Below are 23,015 nucleotides of genomic sequence, written 5' to 3'. Positions count from 1 at the left end.
AAATATTACAGAAGACTAAAGGGAAAAACAGAGAAGCACAGAGAAAGGAAGCCATAGGCTAAACTACACACATACAGTAATAGGGACAGATCTTGCATTCCGTAAGTACAAGTCTCAAACACTTCAAAGCTGAAACCCCAATAGCTACCAAATTGTATTAGGACATCCTTCCCTTTGTGGACTGCAGCCAGCCTCTAGTGAGCCAAAAATGACAGAGACTTTAGCTAATAACCATTGCATAAAAATAGCAGGCACAGAAAGAACATACACACAAAAACTGTGATGCACACCGACTGTGTGACTATCAGAGATCTGGTTATGAGTTTAGGAAACAAAACATCACTAGACAGAATGATATCCTGGATCTAGTTTTTATATGTTAATACACAGCAATACTGGGTGCCATCATTCTAATCATGGAAAAGAGAGAGAGGTTCTCTTCATTTGTTTTCCAAATATGCACTATTTTGGCTTCCTCCGGTCTACAGCAGACAAAAGATGGTGGTAGACAAGATGAAGTCAACTATTTGGTGACCAGAAGTTAGTTATTTTAAATTCTAATTATAAATATGCTTATCCACCTTACAACAAATATATTTCTGAGTATTTGGAGTCTTCTGAGCACTGATATTGGACAAATAACTTTTCCCTGATTTAAAAAATCATCTTTATTTTTTAAAGTGAAAATTACTCCATGCAAATACACCCTCTGTACATTATGTATGTAGGGAATTATTTCTCAAGGACTCTTAGCCAAGAAGTACAAGGTTACACCCAGACAACCTTCCTCTTGCCACCACAGTCATGCCTGAATGTTTCCCTGGCCTAAAAACAACAATTACTCCACAAACGATGCAACCCCATACACTACTTACTAATATAATGCATTTAAAAGCAATATTACACAATAAACACAATAGCAAGTAATATTGTTCACAATTGCAATATTACCAACATTTAAAAAAAAAAAGCTTTCAGTGACTGAAGTTCAAAATGTCAAACACCACCCAAATAACATTCACAAAAACTAGAAAATAACCTTAACTCTGCTCTCTATGGGTATCTAAGTGTTACTGTAACACCAACACACCCCGGTCGTTGGCAGGCAGAATCAAACCTGCGACCTCTGAAGCTGAGTGCATGAATCAAGGCTGTAGAACAAACTCATTAATCTCTCTCTCTAAGTGGTGCCACGAGATGGGACAGGACACCACACCCAGAAGGTGTATGGGTTACATTACTTTGGCTAATTACTGTTATATGCTTGGCACAGTGACGGGTGGATGCTAAGGCTCAGTCCTGTAAGGTGCTCAGTTCTCTAACAATGATCCAGGAAGAGCATTTAAGCACATTGTGACTGATTCGGAACTGCTCTACTACAACTATTACAACATTCACCTGAACAGACAGACTATATAAGAGAAAAGGAGGGCTAGTGGCACCTTAGAGACTAACCAATTTATTTGAGCATAAGACTAACACAGCTGCTACTCTGAAACCTGTCACTATACAAGAGGGGGCTACTGTATGAAAGTAGGTTGCAAGCAGAGGTTGGTTGCATGTATGCAGGAAAGATAGTTTCCCACTTACCCAGACTTGAGAGGCAATACTAGACCCATTCACTTACATGACCCACCTCCAACCTCCTCTTAAACTTACTGGACCAATTTGTCAGGGGAGGGACCCCGGTTTGAAAACACAGGAAAACAAAGAAGCCCAGAAACTTATGACAAAGGGCTTATGGGAGGATAAACAGTAACTTTCTTGAGGGGGGGGAGAAAGATTGTTGAGAGCTGACAAGGAAAAGCAGTTCTCACACTCACAGACCCCAAAAGCCAGTGGTGTGAGTGAAGGTGAATCTGCCTAGGGTCTCTGCCAAGGGATGGCAAGCCTCTAGGTAAGATAAGCATGGCTATAAGCCTTTTGTTTTGAAATCCTTTTTCTCTTATACTTTGCTGTGTTCCCATTGTCAGGATTAAACAATACTTTGGTGTAGGAAGGCTGCCCAATCACTGTGTTAACCACTGGTCACAACTCCGGAAGAGAAAACTTGCAGGTGACCAAGTAATCACGGTTGATAGACAAGTTAGTGTAGCTCACTGGTCTAACATGGGAGAATCATGCATTGCCATTCCACAAAAGATAAGGGCACAAGACTTGACACCTTAAGGGGTGCACTCAGACTGAAGAGGGCGGGGAGTCAAAGATGCATCTGGCCTTGTGACCACGACACATGTGCTTAGCTTTCAGCATGTAGGATTACTCAGGAACCTGGAGTTAAGCACCTGGCTAAATGCTTTTTGGGTCAGGGCCAGGGCCAGAATGCTCAGCACCTTACAAGGGCAAGCCCTTAGGGAGCAGGTGTGGGTAGGCATGTGAAGGAAGATGCTGTATACAGCTGTAGGCTTCCTTTGATATTTCCTGAGTTGTGTGGTGTTGAGTTTGGGGTTATTGGCTCCTAACAACTTTCATATTTAATGTAAATTCAGACATACACAAATCATAAAAACATCCCTAGCTTCCCCCCTCCCCCCGCAAATAATTGAGTGAGATCCTCCAGAACTGACCAGGTCCACTTGCAATTTTTCAGCTTGTCTGGGCAGAGCAGGTGTCTCATATCCCTTCTACAAGCATTATGCAAGCACTTGGGTGATAACCCACTGGTAAACTTGCATTTTAACTCAAGTCAGAGATAATATACTTATCAATATATTGGTACTACACATGTTGCTGGTAGCTGTATAATTCAATCTAAGAAACAAACTACAGAGTACTGAACTAGCTATTGCTTAAATAATGATCAAAATCCAAATTTAAAATATAGCAGCAGTTCTGTGGATGAAACAATCACCTTTCCCCCCAATACAGTGATAACTAAAATTACCCATTTTATGTATCACTTTTCAGTGTATTTATGTATTTAACATATTTTTCTTCTGTACAGTTTCAGGCACTGTTGAATTCTTTGGTTTGTCCTTTTCTGAGCTGTACAGAGTATCATTATCTTCCTCTAGTTACACTTCCCTTCCTATATGCCTGTACCACCTTCAAAACTTATGTCAGAACTTGGTTAATTACCCTTGGATTTACTAATTGGCTATTATTCACAGTTCCCTTTGTTCCTCTTTGCACGTAAGATTTTGTTCCTTTTATCATGGGAACATAGGAATTGTCATGTGGGGACAAAACAATGGGCCATCTGGTCTGGTATCCTTTCTCTAACTGTGGCCAATGATGGGATCCCTCAAAAGAAGGCATGTAACACTTTGGGCCTCCTTCTGTCATTTTTTCCCATGCAATACTCTCAGTAAAGTAAAAGGAAGTTTTACTTACACAACATTTTTTCTTAGACTGGAACTGTGCACTGAACAGATGTCTTCATTGACCTGTCCACGGTGACACTTAACATCTTTTTTCCTGAGAGACTGCAACTAAGTCAGAACTCAACAGCATGTATAACTGTCCCTCCCAAACAGGTTTTATATACTAATTTGGGTACCATGCCCTCTTAATGATCACAAACTGGTTACCTAGGGATACAATCTGCTATGGAAAGAATCATCATACCTAAATAGTTCCAAACTTCTTGTTAGTAAAGAAGTTGCCAAGTTTCAAGCTCCCTTTCCTCCCCACCATCATTTTAGAAAAGCAGAGTTAGATAAATCACAGGCTTATTCATCTAACCATGTACTTTAAAACAATGATTCTATAGAACGTCACAAAGAAACTCTTACATCTGGACCTAGATCCACACTTTCCCAATGTTTGGGTTATTTGACTCTCAGCAATGCCAACCTCACACATTTAAAACTCACAAGTCATGCCCCAAAACATCACAAGATTAGCTTAAAACAATTACAAGAGTTTTAAAAATAAATAAATATATTTGGAGTTTTTTTATTTGGCTCTTGTTTCTGAACCTTTAAGGGGTCACATTTTCAGGCTTTGCTCTGGAACCCAAAGGGTAGAAACTTTTTTTAAAAGGAAATAAAACTGAGCAGTTGGATTTAGAATTAAAAAGTAATTTGCAAAAAAACAACAGAACTTTTCAACTGTAATATGGAAGAGCAATTTAAATAGGTGCTATTCATAAAAGCAGGTCCTCTTCAGCAACTCTGCAAGAGGGAAAAAAAGAAGATTCTTCCCCTCCACCCAACACTTGTGCTTTCTCCCTAAAGAAAACAACCCCCCCACCCATACCTTCTGGTTGCCTGAACCGGGCATTTCCACAGACCTTGTTGCAGCTTCTCTAGGTAATGATACTAATTTAAATTCATACCGCTTTCGTCGCCATCATCTCCATAGCTAAGTACAAGTTATCTATGCTGCATTTCCTTTTCCACTATATTTTCCAGCAACTAGGTTTGTTTGTTAGGTCCCCCTGGAGCGCCTCATAATCCTGCCTCATCTTGACTGAGGCCTTGTGTATATGAGAAACATGCAGTTTGACTTAAGATGTGATTTTAAACTGATTTTTTAAAAAAACTGATGGGAAGGCGACCCAAGGCTGAAAGAGCAGGGTCAAGTGGGGCAAATCTATGGCCCCCCTCACTTTAAATGGTGCTCTGCAGCCCCTGGTAAGTCTCGGCATGCCTTGAGGCTATTGTTATTTATTTGTTTTGTTTCTCACTTCCCTTTTCTGTCCATTCCCTTCATTTCTCACCTCTAGTCTCTCAAATTTCCCCTTCCCACCCACTCGCACTTCAAAAATGTTATCTTTTAAATGGATATATGCTGCAACACTGCTTTGCACCACCTGTTCTTCCTACACTCAAAAGAAAGCGTGACTGACAGGAGACATTACTTCTACATCGTGACAAAGACAGACAAACCAAAAATAGAAATGGCATAAAACTATGGTCCTGACAGAACCCATCTTTGGGGGGCCTATAAAAGTGGGACAAAAGACTTAAAATAATTTACAACATCCCTGAAAAAAACCCTAGGATTATCCTGGCTGAACTGGGATGTCTTGTCATTAATATTCCAAAGCCAATGCAGCAGTCGCAGAACTCCACCACATATATCACCTCTCACAATATCCCTGAAAAGAGTTTACTCCAAACCTGATTTGGAATGGCATATTTCTCTATATACTGTACTCATTTTCAGTCCATGTATGGGAGTGATAACTCCCATTAGGATAGAATAGGAATAAGACTAGTAATCACACAAATACAGATGACCACTCTCCCACATCACCAGAAATTATTATTAAATCATCATGATTCCCATACTCCATGAAATTCTATGAATAAATAGTGCCGTGTTTTCCATTACTTTATTCCTTCAACTTCTGCAATTGAACAAATCCCTTTAAAGATTTTCACAGCCTTCCCCCCATTTCATGAAAGAAAGCTATAACTTTACACCTACTTTCTCAAGTGATCTCCATAGTAACATGTTAAAATAATTCTCATCCTGAAGACAGTTATTTACAATTCACTAAACCATAGTCCTCACAGGAGTAATTTGGTTAAAATATGCAACTTCATACAAATGGAATATTTAAGTCCTGCTAAACTTCAACACTATACAGCCTTTTCACATGGAAATAAGAAACAGCAAGGATAGATCTGACATTTTCAGAGCTGTGCACTGTATGTATTTTTCTGTAAATAGTGCCCCACCCCCACTGGTCTGGAGTTTTAAAAGTAAAGTGAAAAACATAACTATAAAATGTATTTTGGAACCAATTTGTATGGAGAATGTGTATCACAGATTAAGGTGACTGTGTAAAATATATGCTATGGGAATTATGGTGTCAACTGACAATTAGCCCATTATATGAAATTTTTAGACACAGGTGGCTTACTTTGGATGTGCAACAGGGGTATTTCTGGACCAAGTATGAATTCTGATCTGATTGCAGTGCAATTTTGGCAGAACCTTTTTCAAGCAGCACTTGGGTTTCTATAGATACAATTTGGCATCAAAACAACAAGGATATTTTGCCATTTATTCCATTTTGTATTAGTGAAACTGTGCATGACATTAATAATAGCTTTTCTCTCTCCCTCCACAACGGTTCATTTTTGCCATGACACCTGGGAAGGGTGACAGACTGATAGCCATACAGACAGAAGTGATGGGCAAAACCTGAAGGCTTGTAGCAATGCAGAAAACACACATTGTTCCTCATATCTTGACACCTTTCAAGTAAAATCACACTTTCAAAGGTCACTTACGTTCCAAGATGATTCATCTTGTATCTCCTTTAGACTACAGATTACAAAAGAAACCAGTTGCTGTCATCATTTTCTGATATGTGAACCCTCTTCTTATTGCAGCTTTAAAGGAAATGGATTTGAAACTAACCAGCATGGAGAGTAGGGCTATGCAAGCCTTTCACACCGATTCCATTCCCTAACCTCTTTGGTGCCATCTTCTGAGGGCGGGAGTGAGAGGGTCAGGGCCTCAAATAATTCTTCCCTTATGATGTGTCCAAGGACAATATGGCTATCTCCCTACTTCACTATGGTACATAAGCAAGTGTTTATAAGTATGTATGTAACCATGTGGTCAAAAGGACTATGCATATGCTTAAATGTTTTCCGGGTTGGGGTAAGAGCACTCAGCACCATGGCAGCTGCGGGTGCCTCGTTACTGTGTAGATACACCCTATGTGTCTCCACCAGTATGAAAAGGTGACATTCCCACACCTTTGTTTTACACTTATAGCTCAAAAAGAATTGTTGACAGGAAGCTTGTCTCATTTTCACTGGTGTGAAGCCAGAGTAACTCCACTGATGTCAGTGGTGTTATTCCTCTGGATTTATGTCAGAGGGTCAGCATCTTGCCCTAAAAGTTGAGCCCTCCTGGGAGAGCAGGAGTAGGCCTTTTGTCCTTTCTTGTTTCTAGGCTGGCCAGCAAACCTCACTTTTAGATGTTTTTCCTGTCGCTTCCATGGTGCATAGTCTCTGACCTCAAATAAATATGGATTCCTGGTTCTGATAGCAGGGAAGGGAAAAAAGAATCCCATTGGTTCAACTCCCACCTGTATCAAAACCAACCAAAACCTGATCAGATATGTATGTTGAATGAGTTGACGCTTTCAGTCCAACGAATCAGTCTGGTTCACTTCAGGAAAAAAAATTTTGTCACGTCAGCAACCTTGTGGCAGATATCAGTTGAATGACCAAAGACTGAAATGGCACGAAGACTGAAAATCTCTCCCCCCAGAGAGCTATTCCCTCCAGAAAAAAAAATCCCTGGGGTGCACTATGGGAGAAATTGCACTGACACGGCCTCTGTTGGATCTATGTTGTGGATAAACAAAGCTCTGCAGATTTTAACACTGTTAAATCACACACGTTTCAAGAGCATTCCGTCACACTCGCAGTAGGTGGTAAAAGGAAGGTGACTGAAGTCTGTAACCATAAACGAGGACATTCTGTTTTGCAGAGATTAAAAAAAGTTGCATAATTATAGAATAGTTTTATTAAAAAAATTCTGTCCAGACTTCAAGCCTTGCTAACCTTGCCGCTGCCCTCTAGACCAGCTTTACGTAAATACCAGTCAGAATTCCAGTGCATTGATCCAATAGGCTATCAATCAGCATAGGCAAATGAGTATGCTTTCCACAGTGGCTGACTAGGAATGAAAATAAATTTGTTTCACAGTTCTGGTTTTTCCAGACTTTTTGAAATTATAGCACCCTGGGACATGTTTTTGATGTTTTCAAGAAAGCAGGAGTTACACCTGTTTTATTGTGAGTTCTTTCACAGGCTACTAAACACATATTTTTGGCACTCGGACCATGAGGTAGTGTCAAACGGGGCACCATTAAGTTATGTACAGCATGCAACCTTACGACATAGTACATCATACCACCTGTTCTTTGTTTCTTAAAGAATAGAATATTCCTCATCGCTGTAATACAACCTCTTTGGAGGTTGTATGTCATCATAGTAACATCCTAAATGTACTATTATCTGAAGCAATAAGGCGGTCTCTATCATTGGCAAATGTACAAGTATTAACTTTTACAGGGATGTGTAGCATACTTAATTCGCAATTGCAACCTGTGTTGTGCTAGATATTATGAGAACAGTAATGCAAACGATTTTTTACCATTTTCTTCCCCAACTGTTAATGCTATAAATTAACAATTTGATAAAGCTGAGATTGCTGATAAAATCATATCACAGCTGCTACTGCGATGAGTGCTATAGACATGCCTATAAGTAGGAAAGCTAATTAAGTATTAAAATATCCACTTATCTTTTCTTACATCCAACATTATGGTATAATGCGGTGCTTCTAAACTATCCACTCTGGGTTTCTTTATTAGCACAGTTTACTCACCAGCAGAATGAAATACCTGGACACTTAGGACTTGTCTACACTTAAAACACTTAGAGCAGCACAGTTGCACCACTGGGCTTCAGTGTACACATTACCTCTGCCAACCGGAGGGATTCTCCCATCGGCACAGGTAATCCACCTCCCTGACAGGTGGGAGCTAGGCTGACGAAAGTATTCTTCTGTCATCATAGCTCTGCCTAAACAGGGACTAAGGTCAGCTTATCCACACCACTCAGGGCTGTGAATTTTTCTACACCCCTAATCAATGTAGTTATAGGGACCTAATTGTCTAGTGTAGACCAGGCCATAAGCAGCAACATCAGCATGTCCAAGTTCTGCCGGTGCTGACTGGGGGAAACCTGGCAGGACACTAACTCTGCTGAAGACATTCCACTCTAGGTACTCAGATACAGTTTTGCCAGCACCAAGTGGTCACAAATCATGAGTCAGTTCCTTCAAAATCATTTTTTTGATAGAATTTTTTTTTTAAGTTCGTTTGGGCTTCTTTGTATTTGCCTTCTGGTTTCTGAGGCTTTATGGTTCACTCGGGTAACATTTTCTAGTTTGTCTCTGCAACCACAAGAGCTAGAAACATACCTTTTCCTTTAAAAAAAAATGAAAGCTGAGGTTCTCACATAATCACAGGACACAGGAGGTCAGGCTTTCAGAAAAACACCAAAAATCATGAGCTGCACAATACAATTGTGAAAATTAGCAAATCTGCAGGTAAAATGGAGTTGGGGATATTATAGGAACCTAAACATAATTGTATGGACATGGAGATAAGCTGCTCCAGGGTTTTTTTAAGGGGAAGGGAAGCTGAACGCCACTAGCACCCTTCCAGAAGAAACAGTGCTATTGTTGGGAAACCCTGTGACTGAGCTAGGCACAGGGAAATGAGGTTGGAAACGTCTGTGGTTCTATTTCTAGTTGTACAAAGGGGTTGCTGGATGGCTTAGGGTTTGAACCAAAATGACCAAGCAAATCTCAAGGTCATGAACGGTTGCGAATCAAGCCTACTGGTCAGTGTTTTACACAGCTTTACAAAATATCAAAGAGATTGTTGTACACGCATACAGTGAGATTATTACCCAGATCCCCAACTGGCATAAATCAGTGTAGTCCCACTGACGTCAATGGAGATGCAGTGATTTACACCAGTTGAGGATCTGGCCCTATATCTCGGGGAAAATAGTCTAAAATATAGACATTCTTTAAAATGAAAACATGGGTACTATAAAATCACCATTCTGAAAGAGACCTTAGTGTGATACTGTGTATTATTAATATTGGATTATGATTACAATATTAGAGTGTATCATGTGGCAATGGTAATGAATCACAAATTTCTTGCTTTCTTCAAACACTGAACTTCATTAGAATAAAGAAAACAGTATCATCCCAAAAGCTACTCTCCCCTTCCCCTCTGGAACTTCTACCTAGAACCTACCTCACTTCCATCCTGCCTGGCTTCTTGTTACAGGGAGAAAAGGCAGGATAGAACTTTAGGCTCCATACACAGAGGCACTGTGAGATGGATCAGAGAAACAGTAGTCAGTTTATCAGGTTGGAGATGGAGAAAGATCTGAGAAAGTGTTTAGACTCTTACAAGAACAAGGAAAGAAGGAACCAGGAACTGAGGTTGAGCCCATGGATATACAGACTCACCGCTAGCTTCCAAGTTCAGCAAGTGAGCAAGCCCTTTAGGTATCTTCTAGCTAAAGCTGACTGGTAAAAGTTAATTTAAAAAAGCAGGTATGCGCCAGTTAAAATACTTCTGAAAATTTGGCTGAATGGTGCCGTGCACAAAGGAATAGACTTGATACCAAAGGAGATCCAGGGGTAACATGTTCAGTATGTTTATTACTACCTGAATACTTTGCTCTATTTCTACATATGATGAACACTAAATATTTCAGATGGGAGATATACACTAATATAGAATGGCACTGCAAACAGAGATTGGTGAATAATACATTTAAAATATTTTTATTTTGTTAACTTATTTATTGATTATCATACTCAGCAGCTAGCTGGATAATTGCAAGGCACCTGCTTCCATTTTAATACATTCAGAGAAGTGAAGAACAACCTCACAGGAGACTAAATTACATAATTTCTGCATCTAAAGACTCTTTAGTGATAAGTACATCTATCCACAGTTCTCCCTGGAAAGAAACTCAATAGCACCAAGTTCAGCTAAGTTTCAGAGTAACAGCCGTGTTAGTCTGTATTCGCAAAAAGAAAAGGAGTACTTGTGGCACCTTAGAGACTAACCAATTTATTTGAGCATGAGCTTTCGTGAGCTACAGCTCACTTAAGTGCAACTTTTGCAGATCATCTGTAGGAAATCACTGAGGCAAATACTGCTGTTCATATAAATATCTAACCCTTTTTTTGATCCACCCAGTGTAACATCTGAAGCTATGCTGGCTAGATCAAAAAGTTACACACACAAAATCAGAAGTCTTTCATGCTTCAGGACATGAGATAACTGCCTGCTGGAACTGAGGAAGACATTTTCCCCTCAGGATAAAGTATTGCACAACTCCACATGTACAATAGAGAATACCTGATGTTTCTTTGCAAACAAAAACATAGGCCACGGCTTAGAACAGAATACAAGAATAGAAGCTCTTGTAGTCTTCTCCACTAGATAACTCTTGTTTCACTGTGACTATGTTGCTAAGGGTATGTCTACCCTACGAAATTAGGTCGAATTTATAGAAATCGATTTTTAGAAAGCAATTTTATACAGTCGATTGTGTGTGTCTCCACTAAACGCATTAAGTTGGCGGAGTGCATCCACAGTACCGAGGCTAGCGTCGACTTTCGTAGTGTTGCACTGTGGGTAGCTATCCCACAGTCTCCGCCTCCCATTGGAATTCTAGGTTAAGCTCCCAATGCCTGATGGGACAAAAACATGGTTGTGGGTGGTTTTGGGTACATGTCGTCAGTCACCCCTCCCTCCGTGAAAGCAATGGCAGACCATCATTTCGCACCTTTTTTCCGTGCAGGCACCATACTGCTTTCAGCAGATGGTGCAGTAGCACTACTGACCGTCATCAAACCACCGCTTCCGCTGCCACTCTGCTCTCCTGGTGGTCTCGCAGGGCCACTTTCGCTGCAACTCTGCTCGGCTGCTCGGCTCGCCATAACACGGCAAGCATGCAGCCCACTCAGCTGTTGTGTCCTGGCAGCAGACGGTGCAGTAAGTCTGCAAACCATCGTTATTGAATGACCGCTTCTGCTGCCACTCTGCTCTCCTGCAGACGTCATACCACGGCAAGCATGGAGCCCGCTCAGATCACCGCGGCAGTTATAAGCATTGTAAACACCTCACGCATTGTCATGCAGTATTATGCAGAACCAGAACCTGCAAAAGCAGGCGAGGAGGCGATGGCAGCACGGTGACACGAGTGATGGGGACATGGGCACAGACTTCTCCCAAAGCACGGGCCTCGGCAATTTGGCCATCCTGGTGGCCATGGGGCAGGCTTATGCTGTGGAACGCCAATTCTGGGCCCATGAAACAAGCACAGACTGGTGGGACCGCATAGTGTTGCAGGTCTGGAATGATTCCCAGTGGCTGCAAAACTTTCGCATGCGTAACGGCACTTTCATGGAACTTTGTGACTTGCTTTCCCCTGCCCTGAAGCACAAGAACAACAATATGAGGGCAGCCCTCACAGTTCACAAGCGAGTGGCGATAGCCATCTGGAAGCTTACAACGCCAGATAGCTACCAGTCAGTCAGGAATCCATTTGGAGTGGGCAAATCTACTGTGGGGTCTGCAGTGATCCAAGTAGCCAACGCAATCACTGAGCTGCTGCTATCAAGGGTAGTGACTCTGGGAAATGGGCAGGTCATAGTGGATGGCTTTGCTGCAATGGGATTCCTTAACTGTGGTGGGGCGATAGACGGAACGCATATCCCTGTCTTGGGACCAGACCACCAAGGCAGCCAGTACATAAACCGAAAGGGGTACTTTTCAGTGGTGCTGCAAGCACTGGTGGATCACAAGGGACGTTTAACCAACATCAATGTGGGATGGCCGGGAAAGGTACATGATGCTCGCATCTTCAGGAACTCTGGTCTGTATGGACAGCTGCAGCAAGGGACTTACTTTCCAGACCAGAAAATAACTGTTGGGGATGTTGAAATGCCTATAGTTATCCTTGGGGACCCAGCCTACCACTTAATACCATGGCTCATGAAGCTTTACACAGGCAGCCTGGACAGTAGTCATGAGCTGTTCAACTATAGGCTGAGCAAGTGCAGAATGGTGGTAGAATGTGCATTTGGATGTTTAAAAGCACACTGGCGCAGTTTACTGACTCGGTTAGACCTCAGCGAAATCAATATTCCCATTGTTATTACCGCTTGCTGTGTGCTCCACAATATCTGTGAGAGTAAGGGGGAGACATTTAGGGTGGGTGGGAAGTTGAGGCAAATCACCTGGCTGCTGATTACGCACAGCCAGACACCAGGGCAGTTAGAAGAGCACAGCAGGGTGCACCATGCATCAGAGAAGCTTTGAAAACCAGTTTCATGGCTGACCAGGCTACGGTGTGACAGTTCTGTTTCTCTCTGATGAAAACCCACCCCCCCCCACTTGGTTCACTTTACTTCACTTCCCCTCCCCCCTTTGATCACCACTTGCAGAGGCAATAAAGGCATTGTTGTTTCAAATTCATGCATTCTTTATTAATTTGTCACACAAACAGAGGGATAACTGCCAACGTAGCCTGGGAGGGGTGGTCGAGAAGGAAAGCACCAAGTGGGGTGGGGAAGGAGCGGAGGACAAGGCCACACTGCACTTCAAAACTTACTGAATGCCAGCCTTCTGTTGCTTAGGCAGTCCTTTGGGGTGGAGTGGTTGGGTGCCTGGAGGGCTCCCCCCGTCTCCTGCATTCTTGGGTGTCTGGGTGAGGAGGCTATGGAACTTGGAGAGGCAGGTGGTTGATTACACAGGGGCTGCAGTGGTGGTTTGTGCCTTTCCTGCACCTCAACCATATGCCGGTGCATATCAGTTTGATCCTCCAGTAGCCTCAGCATTGCATCCTGCCTCCTTTCATCATGCTGCCACCACCACTCCTGTTGCTCCAGCCATCTATCCTCTCATGCATCCCTCCTGTCCTCACATTCATTTTGTATTTTCCTGGACTCTGCCATTATCTGCCTCCATGCATTCTGCTGGGCTCTTTCAGTATGGGTGGACTGCATGAGCTCAGAGAACATTTCATCGCGAGTGTGTTTTTTTTGCCTTGTTATCTGCACTAGCCTCTGGGACAGAGATGCTAGTTGCAAGGTTGAAAGATTTGCAGCTGCGGGAGGAAAAAAAGGGAGATTAAAATTGAAAAAGACACAATGGCCATTTAAAAGGAGGGGCTGATGTTTTTGGGTTAACGTGCAGCACAAACCCAATTAGGCCCCCCATCCCCCCAATTCTCTGGGATGATCGCTTCACCCCTCCCCCCACCACGTGGCTAACAGCGGGGATGATTTCTTTTCAGCCACAAGCAAACAGCCCAGCAGGAACAGCAACCTCTGAATGTCCCCTGAATAAAATTCCCCTATTTCAACTACATGACCATGAATGCTATCACTCTCCTGAGGATAACATAGAGAGATAAAGAACGGATGTTGCTTGAATGCCAGCAAACACCGGGACCACACGCTCCCATGCTTTCTTATGCAATGATTCCAGACTATGTGCTACTGACCTGCCGTGGTAAAGTGTCCTACCATGGAGGATGCCATAAGGCTGCCCTCCCCAGAAACCTTTTGCAAAGGCTTTGGGAGTACCTCCAGAACAGCTTCATTGAGATGTCCCTGGAGGATTTCCACTCTATCCCCAGACACATGAACAGACTTTTCCAGTAGCTGTACTGGCCATGAATGCATCCCAAGTCTTCAGGGCAAATTAATCATTAAACATGCTTGCTTTGAAACCATGTATTTACAAAGGTACACTCACCAGAGCTGCCTTCTCTGCCTTCAAGGTCTGGGACCCTGGGTTGGGAGGGTATTGGATCCAGAGTGATAAACAGTTCCTGGCTGTCGGGGAGAACAGTTTCTCCACTTGCCTGGTGTGCGCTATCATCTTCCTTGTCCCCAAAATCCTCATCCCTGTTGCGTGAGACTCCCCCTTTGCAGAAGTCCACGTACAGGGGTGGAGCAGTGTTACGGGCACCCCCTAGAACTGCATGCAGCTCACCATAGAAGAAGCATGTCTAGGGCTCTGACCCCGAGTGGGTGTTTGCCTCTTGTGTTTTTTGGTAGGCTTGCCTAAGCCCCTTAAGTTTCATGCGGCACTGCTGCGGGTCCCTCTGATAGCCTCTGTCCTTCATGCCCCTGGAGATTTTTTCAAATATTTTGGCATTTCGTCTTTTGAAACGGAGTTCTGATAGCACGGATTCGTCTCCCCATACAGCGATCAGATCCAGTACCTCCCGTTCAGTCCATGCTGGAGCTCTTTTGCAATTCTGGGACTCCATGGTGACCTCTGCTGATGAGATCTGCACAGTCACCTGTACTGAACAGCTTGCCACGCTGGCCAAACAGGAAATGAAATTCAAAAGTTCACAGGGCTTTTCCTGTCTACCTGGCCAGAGCATCCGAGTTCAGAGTGCTATCCAGAGTAGTCACAATGGAGCACTGTGGGATAGCTCCCGGAGGCCAATACCGTCGAATTGCATCCACACTAACCTAATTCGACCGGCGATGTCAGCGCTAATCCCCTCATCGGGGAGGAGTACAGAAATCGATCTTAAGAGCCCATTAAGTCGACAAAAATGGCTTTGTTGTGTGGACAGGTGCAGGGTTAAATTGATCTAATGCGGCTAAATTCAATCTAAACTCATAGTGTAGACCAGGGCATAGTCAACAAGTCAGTTCACAGATTTAAGACTAAGTGATTATTCCCCTGTATTCGGCACTGGTGAGGCCACATCTGGAGTATTGCATCCAGTTTTGGGTCCCCCACTACAGAAAGGATGTGGACAAATTGGAGAGAGTCCAACGGAGGGCAACAAAAATGATTAGGGGGCTGGGGCACATGACTTAAGAGGAGAGGCTGAGGGAACTGGGTTTATTTAGTCTGCAGAAGAGAAGAGTGAGGGGGGGATTTGATAGCAGCCTTCAACTATTTGAAGAGGAATTCCAAAGAGGATGGAGCAAGGCAGTTCTCAGTGGTGGCAGATGACAGAACAAGGAGCAATGGTCTCAAGTTGCAGTATAGGAGGTCTAGGCTGGATATTAGGAAAAACTATTTCATTAGGAGGCTGGTGAAGCACTGGAATGGGTTGCCTAGGGAAGTGTTGGAATCTCCAATCTTAGAGGTTTTTAAGTCCCGTCTTGACAAAGCCCTGGCTGGGATGATTTAGTTGGGGCTGGTCCTGCTTTGAGCAGGGGTTTGGACTAGATGACCTTCTGAGGTCTCTTCCAACCCTAACCTTCTATGATTATATCATGATTCTATGACTTTGGAGTTCTCCTATGTATGCAGGTAATCTGAAGTTCCAAGGAACTGGAGTTTAGAAATGAGGAAACCAGACAAACTTTGCTTTCATCCAAGTCTATACATTTGAGATTCAACAAATCTGAAATTCTCCAAACAAATCTTTTCCTACAAAATATATTCTCTTCCTTGGAGGGCAAACCTACTTCTCCCAAAATAGTTAGAAAAGATTTGCTAAAGGCCTTGGCATGAGCTGGCCCTCCCCCACCATTCTGGGAGTCTCCAATTTTAATTAAAATTGGAGACTCCCAGAATGGTGGGGGATGCTGGCATACCAGGTGCCAGCTCATGCCAAGGTCTTTAGAAGTCACTGAACATTGACAAATGCATAGGTGGAAAGCAGTCTGGCTCAATTTGTGTGTAGTAATGTTAAGATGGGTATTGGACTTCTATCAATGTGTACAGTGTTTAGACTTTATTAAATGCTTGTAAATTGCTGCGTGAATTAATCTCACTTTTATCATCAATATCCCATGCTATAAGGTAATACTTAAGTGTTTGTCTTATAACTGTAAAATATTTGTTTTGAAACTATGTAACTCACCAAACAGGAAAAAAACTTTATCTACTGCTGGATTCATACGGAAGGTGTTTTTATCTCCTGCCCATCATGAAGACCTATAGAATCCAAATCAGCCACTGTGGAATAAATGCTTTGCTGATTGCTTCCCACACAACCCTGAAGAGGGTATGTTTCCAAGACCTCCTCCCATCACAGCTTAAACACTAGGGGAAGGGACTAAAAATGCCTGTTAAGGAGTGCTTATTATTGCTTTGCTGCTTGAATTTTGAACTCTCAGTGACAAGAATTTCTAATCATAAGCAAAAAGGCCCCGATTGTTTTGCCTGGCTTAACCCTAAAGGATAAACAGAGTTTGTTTATTATAAAAATTGCTATTACCTTTTGAAACCTGACTATAATTCGTGTGTGTGTGTATGCTTACCTGCTTTAACCTTATAAATAATTCTCATTTCTTTTTCTTAGTTAATAAACCTTTAGTTAGTTTATTATTGGATGGGCTACAAGCGTTGTCTTTAGTTTGACATCTGGGTACAACTACCCTGGGGTAAGTGACTGGTCATTTGGGACTGGGAGTAACCTGAATATTGTTGTGATTTTTGGTGGAAAGCAACCAGTTGTCACAGAGGCAATGCTTGCCTGGGGTAATAACACTGGAGTGCCTAAGGGGACTGTGTGACTCCATGTGAAGGCTGTTATAGTACTTTAGGAGTTGACACTTTTTACTTGGTTGGTGAAATCTAATTATTTCCCATTTGGGGTTTGTGCAGTGGTGAGCTGGAGCCAGTTCGCACTGGTTCGTGCAAACCGATTGTTAAATTTTGAAGCCGGTTTAGAACCGGTTGTTAAAGGGGTGGGCAAACTCCGTCCTGCGGGCCACATCCAGCCCGGGGGACTGTCCTGTCCAGCCCGCCTGTGCTCTCGGCTGGGGGAGGCTGCCCTGAGAATCCCTTTTTAATTTTTACTCAGATTAAAAGTAATCTTTTTCCGGGTTTTCGGCAGCACTTCGGCGGTGGGTCTTTCAGTGCCGCCGAAGACCCGGAGCGACTGAAGGACCCGCCAACGAAGTGCTGCCGAAGACCCAGAGTGACGGAAGGAACCAGTTCTTCAGCTTTTGGCAGCTCATCACTGGGTTTGTGCCCTGTTGCTGGACAATGTGCCTTTAGGTCGGCACTCACATTCATGAGCCAGTCCAGACAGCATGACATGGTGTTCTTCCATCTTTCCATGTCCTATCTATTCACCCTTTCATCTATCTATCCTACATTTGTATTTGGTGCCTATCACCATAGTATTTAAGTGCTTTCAGGTTCATTATGTGTGGGTTGAACATCAGCGTCAACCTATATAGCAGAGTATTTGGTCCATACCTTTCCGTTCAAGAAAAATGTGTTTAGAGCATTCTTTCAAGCATGAATAAAAAGTCAGATTTTTATGGGATTTATTAGAAATAAATAATTCATTTATTATTATTTATTATTTATTATAAAAGGAGCTTTTGAGAATTCTCTTCTGTAGAGACTTAATAAGAATTTTGTTTTATGGACAGACACACATTTTATTTTAAATCCCTTTAAATGATAAACACAGTATGTGTCACAATCTTTGTTTTTCCCAGGCTAATACAGATAGGAGGAGCATTGTGCAAACAACTCTACTAGTGAAACTAGCACAACTTCTTCCTCCACTGTCACTCATGCCAACATCAGGGGTGGCAGAGCCTACCCAAAAATGGGAGGGCCGTGGTCCCCTGGCCCCCCCGTTACAACGCCACTGGCCAACAACATCCACAATATTGCTCTCAAAGTTAAGATTGTGTAACAATGACAGAAGTAAATTAGATGCTATTGTTTTTATGAATGATATATAAAAGTCCCTGTGAATTACTAATCTCCTCTCACTGTGCTTCAATTCACTGTCCGATCAGCACTAGCCTATCTGAATTAGTCTGCCAGGGGAGCTCAGGTTGTACATCTGTAGTACAGTCAGGTGATTTTAACATTAGACACATATCAGTATTTCAGACATTCTCCCTATCTGCTCCTTCTAGAGCAGTCAGATCTGTGCATGGAGTCCAGTTTCCCTTGTATGGAAAATGTCGTCAGAGATGTGCTGAGCACTTGCCCCTCAAAATACCATGCAAAGAACTTTTACCTGCTAACATTTATTACATTTAAGTGCAAAATGGAATTTAGTGTTAACTATGGAGTCATGACCAGTGCCTCCATAACAACATTTACAAAGCAAATTCCACAGGAAACAAACTCCCTCCCTTACAGAATTATAAAGGACAGAATACACAAAATTTTTAGACATAATAAATAGACCTGTTATGAAAGTGACCAAGCAAGTTCTATATTGAGTAAAACTGTAATTTCACGTTCCTGTGACTCTTTCATTTAGTGAGAAAATGACATGTGTCAGACCATGTCTTCCCATTTATCCTCAGTTTTTGCCTCACAGATCAACACTACATCCCCTTCCTGATCTCAGTGTGACAACCTGCCACGGTGTTTAATATGTAAACCAATCCCACAGGAACCTGGAGTAAATGTAGAAAGTTTCAAAAAAAAACCCAAAAAAACCCTGAATAAAGCTTCTCTTACTCTGCAAATCCCTGGCAAACAACTATGACACAAGACGTCCAGTTTTTCCTACATTACACCAGTTTTACACCTCATTGTATTAAATGGTAAAAAACTACATTAACACAGAGTCAAGGTTGCTTGGTGGTATGCCGTCTCTTTGCACAATGTTGAGTTGAGCAGGAAACCAGGAACTGCAGAGTTAAAGTTTCCCGTGTAACCTTAACTTTGCCCTCTGGCAGCCATGCCCCTTAAACATCCGATAACACATATATCTTTATTCTGCCAGCCCTCCAGTTTCTGAAATTTACAAAGCTCTTCACCTCTTTTTACAGCCCTCCCTAATACTCACCCCTCCCAGGAAGCATTCACATGTGTATTCCCCCTCCCACCCCAAAGACTTTGGAGGATGCAGGGGGATTGGGATGTACTGGCAGAGCTAGGGAGAAAAAGGTGTTGAGGTGTGAGGTTGGAATGCACTAGCAGGGTTGGAATGGGCTGTAGGCAACTTGGGGTGCAGCTGGTTGAGGTGCACTGGCAGAGCTGTGGATTTTGGGGTGCACTGGCAGAGCTGGGGTACAGGTGGGTTGGAGAGCATTGGCAGAGCTGGGGATTGGGGTACAGAAGGTTGGGATGCACTAGCAAAGCTGTGGACTGAAGGCATGCTGGGGTGCACTGGCAAAGCAGGGGCCGGGGAGCACTCAGAGCTGAGGAGTGGGGAGGACTTGAGGTGCATTTGGAGAGTTGTGAGGTACAGGAGTTGGGGTGCACTGACAAACCTGGGCTGCAGGGAGTTAGGATGCAGTAGCAGAGCTGAGGGCTGCAGGCAGATTGGGGTGCATTGGCAGAGCTGTGGAGTTCAGGGAGGTTGGGGTGCAGGAAAGTTGGAGTGCATTGACAGAGTTAGGAGGTGCCCTGCCTCCCTAACCACCCATTAATTCCCTACCCCATAATCCCGCTCCCCTCCATTCACTGCAGCCCCAAAACTCTCTTCCCCTACTCCTCCACTCCACCCAGGAAGCAGTCAGGTGTCTAATTTTTTTTTCTGCCAAATACTTTTATTGCATCCTCCCAAAAACAAAACTGCCATCCATGACTCACAAATTCTGACACCTCCAACAACTCAGTTCAAAACTCCTTTTGTTTTAGGTGGGTGCTTGTGATTAATTTATCTGTAGGTATGTTAATTGAAGGGAGAGTTCACAGCTATGAAACACAATGAGATCTGTGATTCATCCAGTCATTAGCATCTCTCAGTATGTGCAAAAAGAAAAGGAGTACTTGTGGCACCCTAGAGACTAACAAATTTATTTGAGCATAAGCTTTCGTGAGCTACAGCTCACTTCATCGGATGCATTCCTTTCATGAAGTTGATAGATTTCCACTCCATATGGCTAAATTCAATGCCTTGCATAATGACAGGTTTCAGAGTAGCAGCCGTGTTAGTCTGTATTCGCAAAAAGAAAAAAGAAGTGAGCTGTAGCTCACGAAAGCTTATGCTCAAATAAATGTGTTAGTCTCTAAGGTGCCACAAGTCCTCTTTTTCTTTTTGCGGATACAGACTAACACGGCTGCTACTCTGAAACCTCTCAGTATGTGTGAGGGAGCAGAAGAAAAACAGTTTTTTTGGAGCTGGGGAGGGGACAGCAGCAATAGCTCAGTAACCTTTCCACATATGAACCCAAATTTGGATCCCTAGCTCCACCTTTCCTTGCCCCCCTACATGAGGCACACCAGATTTCAAAGCAATCTGATTGACCATTCAGATCTTAGAGCACTTGCAAAAGTTGACCTTTAAAGCAGTGGTTCTCAAACTTTAGTAACCCAAGGACCACCATTTTGATTTAAAATTTTGCCGCAGACCTCCAAACAGCCCTCCCCCCACCAGCTCATCCCCAGGCCCTACCCCACTCCATTCTCCATACCATACTCAGTTTCCACCACCCAAAGATTCAGTGAGTGTCACGCACTACCTTGAGTAAAACCCAATAGATTGAGACCATTTTGACCTGTGTCACATTAACAGTTTGATCTCTGGTTTCAGAGTAACAGCCGTGTTAGTCTGTATTCGCAAAAAGAAAAGGAGTACTTGTGGCACCTTAGAGACCTACCAATTTATTTGAGCATAAGCTTCCGTGAGCTACAGCTCACTTTATCGGACTTTCCACAGTATGCATCCGATGAAGTGAGCTGTAACTCACGAAAGCTTACGCTCAAATAAATTGGTTAGTCTCTAAGGTGCCACAAGTCCTCCTTTTCAGTTTGATCTCTAGCTCTGTGCAAAAAAAAAAAAAAAAAAACAAACCCACCTAGGAAGTTTGGTTTAAAATGGTCATTTTTTTACACCACTATCTCCAAATTTGGGTCAGTGACCTTACCTTGCACCCTCCTGAGGCACACTAAAAATCAAAGAAATCCTGCTAAGCACATTGATTTCAAAGGCGTTAGAAAATTTGATCTTTAAACAAATGTCTTGTTGCAACCTTAACTACAGGGGTGCTGCTGCACCACTATAATCTAGTGGGTACTTCATTGACTTACATCTGGAGAATCAGTCACTTAAATTGTTGGTGAATCAAATAAACAGTGAGTCATAAAATGTAGAGGTTTGTAAATGGTGGAGAAGATAAAAACTATGTATGGAAAACACCCACAAATAAAACCAGAACCAGCCATCCTACTACCTTCCAGTATCTATCACCACGTGGCCGATACGGATGTTTTCATCTGTTTTGCTACTTCTAGCTAAATTTGTATTATTTGGGCTATTAGAAGTCCAGCGTGGACATGATTTGTTATAACAAGACACAGGTGTTCTCTTTAAATCCCCATCCTGCTATTTGCTTGACAACACATTTTACTCCAGCTGTTTGGTGTTATTGCTGTAGGCAACCCACTGCGATGAAGTAAACAAACATCACAAACATTTCCTTATAAATTATATTTTGGAGCCACCAAGGCAAACATAGGTTTACAGGCCACACCGCTTACACAACAACTATATATTTCCCTCTTCCCTTTCCATTTTATAAATAAATTGACTACGCAACAGACAAGTTCTTCTTTCATTTGGAGCCCCTTTGGCTACCGTATGACTTATAAAGGAACGCATTTTTCTTCAATTATTATCACAAACATAAGGAAGCAGAGCCCATACCCATCACTAGCTACCTGTCACCTGAAGATATGACACTTATTTTTCATCTCCATTGTTTAACTATTATAATAATTAAGGCCAGGAGTGCAAGCCTCCCCAGCACTATAGACTGGATGTCTCGGAAGGGAAAATAAAAGTGGCTTTTGCCAACAGACTATTCTGCGGCCTCCACTACACAGATTAACAGAGGCCTTTTGCCTCCAACACTTCACTTCACCAGCTGCTGCCACTTCTACCACCATTTCTTTCTACCACAGACTCCTCGATGAGCTCCCGCCCCACTGCTCATTTCTTCCCCAATGGATCCAATCTTGCTGCCCAAACTGCTGTACACGAATTAGCTGAGAACCTCCACGCACGCCACGGAAAAGGTGCAGAGCAGTGTTCCACCATCCCAGGCACGCTTCATTTTGACTTGAACTGAACATTGAATAGGATGCTAAAAGCGAAAAAAACCCAAAGATGTATTCTTTTTTGCAATGGACAGAGTTTAAATAAGGTTAGAAAGTGTTCCTTCTTTCCTTTTAAAGGGATTATTTTAAAAAATGGTGGAAGAACACAGACATAGCAAGTACTGCTGCGGAGGAAGATGCAAGGGAAGTTCACCATAAAACTGTCATTGCTAAGAGCACAACAAAAATCCCATTTGTATAACTACAAATCAGTGCCAAATCTTACATTGTTTCCAGAAAAAATAAACTCAAGTCCACTTTCCTCTCACAATCACTTGCATCCTTGTTTTTCAGCTGAGTACAGAGTCTCAGTCACAGCTGTAAACAGAGAACTCCATTTATAAAAGGTGATCCTTACTTACAGCTGAAAATCCTTGATTTGTTTCTCCTGTAAACAAAAGGTCATCCCTGAGATATGCAGCCGATTCTAGAATACTGCTATCTGTTCGTCATGGTGACTAAAACATAAATA

General features: G+C 42.7%; 1 protein-coding gene across 1 annotated transcript in view; it reads right to left on the bottom strand.

Annotated features, from left to right (window-relative positions):
• Positions 1-23,015, bottom strand: part of GPC6 (glypican 6) — a 1,140,125-nt gene that overhangs the window by 426,066 nt on the left and 691,044 nt on the right. The gene's annotated exons all lie outside the window — the stretch shown is intronic.

The sequence above is a fragment of the Eretmochelys imbricata genome, chromosome 1 (assembly GCF_965152235.1).
Source record: "Eretmochelys imbricata isolate rEreImb1 chromosome 1, rEreImb1.hap1, whole genome shotgun sequence".
In the NCBI taxonomy this organism is placed as follows: domain Eukaryota; kingdom Metazoa; phylum Chordata; order Testudines; family Cheloniidae; genus Eretmochelys; species Eretmochelys imbricata.
This window is presented reverse-complemented; position numbering and strand designations above follow the sequence as displayed.